General features: G+C 42.5%; 1 long non-coding RNA gene across 1 annotated transcript; it reads right to left on the bottom strand.

The window, feature by feature from the left end:
* Nucleotides 1-202: 202 nt before the first annotated feature.
* Nucleotides 203-5,071, bottom strand: LOC148315941 (uncharacterized). Its single transcript, XR_015840503.1, has 2 exons — nucleotides 2,220-5,071; nucleotides 203-2,131 (listed from the first exon to the last, which is right to left on the bottom strand). It is a non-coding gene; the product is annotated as an uncharacterized LOC148315941 (long non-coding RNA).
* Between the last annotated feature and the right edge of the window lie 458 nt (nucleotides 5,072-5,529).

Here is a 5,529-nt window from a genome sequence, read left to right as displayed (position 1 = left end):
GTAACAGAATTAGAACCTGTGTGGTTGAGGGACCCAGAAGGACACTGAGTCGGTTGCATGAATTGAACTGAGGTTTATTTTTACAGAACAATGAGAGCCCAAGTTGTGAGATGTGATTAATTTACAGAAAAAAAAGGATTAGTGTTGACACAATTTATACGTAGATGATTTAAACAGACAAGGTATATCATTTTGATGATGGTTTTTACTTAATTGTATACTTGTGTCTCCTTCAGGAAGGGAGAAGTAGGTGTTATGAAAACTAAACAATTGAATGAAGCTTTTGAAAGTGAACATGAAGAACATTTGCAAAAGCATAGGGGTTTCCTGATTTTGAAATTTTTGATTCGACATATTGATAGTTTTGAGTGATTTTGGCAAGGCTACAGTGAATTTGGAAATCAGGAAAGAGAAAGGAAAGATGACGAGACCGGAGTCAGAGGCAAGAGAGGAAGTGCACTGTTCAATGAGCGAACCCACACTGCCGCGCAAGCAGGAAGACAGGCGGCCACAGCCCCAGAGACGGAGCCAAGTGACGTTGAGATGCCGCCCCTGGAGAGCGAGGAGAAAAATGACACTTCCCGCTCCTCACACACGGCCCCTCCTGCCTCATTCGATTCCACACAGCGACCCCCCGCGGCTGGAACAAGGGAGCAAAAGAAAAAGAGAGCACAAGCACAGCCGATGGAAAAATCACTCAATAACCCTGAAAGAGCATAAGTCTTTCAAGCCACGAACCTCTACCCACCGCTACCCAGTGTAGAGGCCTACCCGATGGTGGCCGTAGCCAACCCAGCTTTTGGGACTAATGATGCAAATGGCCACCCACATGAACCTACCATCATGGTCTACAGGCCCTGGACCCAAGATGAATGCAAGGCGGCCTTGCCAATCAATCCCACCAATCGAAGCGGATGTGGAGAAATGAATTGGGAATATGCACGACCTAATGAATAGCTACCACCTGAATGGAAAAGAATTTGAAACATGCATGAGAATGATCTTAGGGTATAGATATGGCAGAATCAGAGGTGCCTTCAACCCTTACGATGTCACAGGCCAGCCTCTCCCGCCTGGAGCTCCCGAGCTCGCAAACGCAATCCGCGCCATGTTTGATGAAGCAAGAAAAACTTCAAGAAGCAACCAGACAACACAAAGATCAGACAATGTCACCAAGAAGACATGGAATCTGCCCGCCGGTATTTGGAAAGGTTATCTAGAGTTTACAGGCTCTATTGCGGCCTACAGGAAGACAATGCAGACAACAGCCCATACCAAATCCTCTTGGAGTCGGCCTTCCTAGATGGTATCCACGAATCCACCAGAGACTTCATCTGCAAACACCACGTTGGGTGGCGAACTGCAAACCTTGACACGCTCATCGAATATGCCTCCCATGCCGAGGAAATCCAGAAGAAAAAGGAGGAGCGAAACACATCAACCACTTTGGCTGCCGTGATGGAAGGCCTTTCCACAGCGGCCTCCGCCCCCATCTACTATAAAGGTCAAGGGGACAGAGGACGAGGACGAAAGCGCGGCAGATATTCTGGCGCCAGGGGACAAGGTCGAGGACGGTTTTCTAATAGAGATGATAGCTGCTACAAATGTGGCAAATTAGGACACTTTGCCAGAAATTGCCGTCAAACATTCAGGAAGACCACACCAGAGGAAGACTATACCGGTAACATGTGACTAGTAAGTTACCAGCCACAGGGCGAAGAACAACCTGAGCAGAGGCCGCTCAGCAATAGCGAAGATGAAGAAGAAGTAACCTTAGAATCGCCACTGGTCGTTCTAGATTTATCTGTTTTGTTTGGAATGGCCTCTACAGTGGACCCACCAATGAGAACACTACAATTAGGCCCAAAGAAAACAACAAAACAATTTATAGTTGACTCTGGAGCAGAAAGTTCAGTAATCAAGGCCCTACCTGCAGGGACCAAACTGTCAAATAAAGCTGTCATGGTGATAGGAGTAGGAGGAAAGGCAGCGCAACGGTTTTATACCAAACCCCTCACAATAGAAGATGAAGATGGAAGTTTATATCGAGGCAAGAGGTTAGTCGTAGTTCCAGAATGTCCATCCAACCTTTTGGGAAGAGACTTAATCAAAACCCTCCAGCTCGTTCTCACTGTAGAAGGAGAAAAAATTACAGTGATGAAACGAGGACAGGAAGTCAAACAAATGATGATCTTGGAAGGAAAAGGAGGCCCTTTCACCTTCTACAGCTTGGACCTAATAACCACAGGACCACAATCGAGTACTGAAGACCTCCAAGAAATGCCCAATAAACTACTCCAAGGGAAAGACAAAGAAACAGGAATGAGAAAAAAATACAGGCTTTTCAAATAAAACAACCTAATTTAAATTGGCCAACTTGTAAAATGGAAAAGAAAATCCTAAATTATGCACAAAAAGCATGAACGTGTTGAGCAAAAGGAAGAAAAAAGGAGAAAGCAGAAAGTCCTGTTTTAAACATTACTTTTTCAGGACGAGTTGTGGTAGCAACGGAGGATCACGTGACATAAAAAAACAAACATAAAAAGTGTGTGTAGAAGAAGTTCTACATCAACGTGCATTTTACTTATTAGGCCGTGATGCACTGACACAATTGGACCTTAATATCAGAGTCAATATGCAGGGCGGATTCAAACAGACGTCAAAACTTTAAAAGGGCGCATTATCGGTGATAAGCAAAAAGGAAAAACATTGCCAGAGCATTAAAACCAATAACAGAGAAGTTAATGATGTTTTTATAGGTGTTTAATTCATGATTTGCAAATTACTCAGAAATCACACGACCATTGCTGGACATCATTTATGATAAGCCAATGATATTTGCAAGAAGAGAATACTTGTTTGAACACTTGAGGCTGACAAAGCTTTTGAACTTGTCAAGCATGAACTCATTGATTACGATGTGTTAGCACTACCAACTTGATATTTAACTGCTAAATTGAGTCATGGAAATTCCCATGTCTCAACAGGGGGGATTGATATCCATAGTACAGCTAGGACAACAAACCTTTTTAAAAAAATTTTGTAGGTCATGTGTAGTGTGAAGGAAACATAATGTTCGAGGGAACATGAGACCAAAAAGGAGATTCTATCGACAAAGCATCTTAACGCACTACCAAATTACTATGAGCATTGAGCAAACAGTGACTGCAAAAAAAATGGCTTCATGGACTTGTGTTGCTGCAGAAACACAGGAAAGTGAATCCATTTGCATATTAGTCACAATAATTTGATCCCGTGGTAAGAGCCACATCAGAGTGTGTTCAAGCAGTCTTGACTGCTGCTTCAGGAATTAAAAAATTACATTCTTGTCCACCACATTCACATTGCACGGCGACCTAATTGTCACAGGGACACATTACACTGATAAGGTGCGGTGCGTTTCAGCCAAGCGTCACTTTTCCCGCACCAGTAGAAGGCGCCACACGACTGTGGAAGCCGCTCCAAATTATTACCAAACCGCGACTTGACCTTATGGACACTTTTTTTTTTTTTTTTTCAGGACATTTTTCTCCCGACTGGAGGAACATTTTTTGTTTTGGGGATTGCAAATGGAAATTTTGTTTCAAGGGATGCTAAATTCTGTATGTTCAAGACAAGCAGCATGATGTTTTGCACTGATTCGGGCGTGTAAGACACGAAAACCAGGTGCACATTCCAGACTGTTAAGAAAGAAATGGGGTGCACATTCCGGACTGGTGAGGAGTAGAAGCATTTGAGGACTGAGGTCACAAGACAGATCATTTGTAAGAGAGATATTGTTAGGATAAGCAGGAAGAGCGTAGCAGGTGTGAGCTAATTAAAATTTAGGGTTTCCCATCTTGTATGGGTTGTATGGTTACAATGTGAACTGACAGTCAAGATGAATGTTCATGTGTTCTGTCGACATTGGGCAGACAAGGGCTTTAAAACCACAACAAGATACGAAATGTGGTGCATAAAACATGCCTAAATGGTTATTTGAAAAGCAAAACTTACTTAATGAAATGACCCAATTACAATTGGAAACTGCCTCGCTGACAATGCAGCGAAGGCTGCAGCCCAAAGCATGACCTCAAAGTCGGCACTGCATTACTATAAAGGAAAATGAACACACACACACACACACACCCACACACACACTCACAGCAAGTCAACTTGACAATTTGATATCACGCCAGGAAAAATACACCACTAATTGAATGCACACATTGGGGGAACAAAGGTGCAAACATTGCTGAGGACAGGATCAGCAAATTGGCAGATGGCAAATCCTGGCTGCCTAATTCATTGATTAGAGGAATAAGATGATTGACACACGAGCAGATAGTCGTGTGTCGACAGAGGGGAAGTATGATAAGAAATTGTTCCCACATACAGACTTTTCAACAAAAAAAACTTTTTTTAGACAAAGTGTTATTTGTTTGAGATGCAATGTTGTTTGGTTGTAATTAATGTTTTCAAAATGGGTTAAGTTGTTTCCAACAAGATATGATGATGCTAAAACAGTTGGAAAAAGTGTTGTGTAATCAAACTATCCTGACATTTGGACTTTCAAGAAGTGATTTGAAGTGAAAATGATGCATTTTGTGAATGATGTTGTAACGAAATGGGACACTAATGGAACTAATGGAACTATTAAGGCCAGACTTATCAAGGAAAAAAAAAAAAGACAATGGCCAGACTATTTTTCAATCACAGCAATGAGGATAGTGCCAGCCGAAGGAAGGACACTATCCCCTTTTGAAATCCTATATGGCTTCACACATAGACTCTCAGGTTCATCAGAACCACCAGCGACTGGCACATCGGTCTCAGTCCACATGAAAGACATGTTTGACTGACAAAGATGCAAAGACACAATTACTGGTCAGTGTGTTCTGATCCACAGAGAAATCACGTCCGTGTGGGAGACCAAATCTTCTTCAAGGTGTTGAAACGACTTCGTTGGGACAAGTGAATGCTGAGATGGCCCTCGCCAGATGATGGCAGTGACCCCGGCGGCAGCAAAGGTCGCGGGGCGTGGCGACTGGATCCACCAGTCGCAGTGCAAGCTGAAAGGCCTAGCAACGCGAATCCCTCGAACAGGAGTCCACCTGAGTCACAATCTCGGACCGCACGCAAATCAGAACCACACAACCAGCCACAGATACGAATGTTGGAGCCACAGAACAAAAGGATTAGATAATGTTTGGAAATTAATGGCGTACATAACAAAATTTCAGCCTTGATTGGAGAACATTATTGCATTTAAATTTTTTGATAAAAATGAAACAATTATTGATGTTATGATCACTATGAAGAATTTGAAAGAGACAATATATGGGAATGGTTATAATTTTCATTTTTGTTATGTGTAGTCTGTTCATGTTGCATTATTTTTATGACAAAGAGGATGGTTAATTGCATGTTTGTTGCCCAAATGTACCATTACAACCTGATTGATGTTGAGAATGACGAATTCGAAGTGGACAATGACGAACTCGAACTGGACACTAAAACGTAAAAACACATGGACCTTTTACACCTGCC

The sequence above is a fragment of the Idiotropiscis lumnitzeri genome, unplaced genomic scaffold (genome assembly GCF_059441095.1).
Source record: "Idiotropiscis lumnitzeri isolate Australia: NSW breed Sydney's pygmy pipehorse unplaced genomic scaffold, RoL_Ilum_1.0 HiC_scaffold_32, whole genome shotgun sequence".
Classification (NCBI taxonomy): domain Eukaryota; kingdom Metazoa; phylum Chordata; class Actinopteri; order Syngnathiformes; family Syngnathidae; genus Idiotropiscis; species Idiotropiscis lumnitzeri.
Note: the sequence above shows the minus strand (reverse complement) of the source record. Positions and strands in the feature narration are given on the sequence as shown.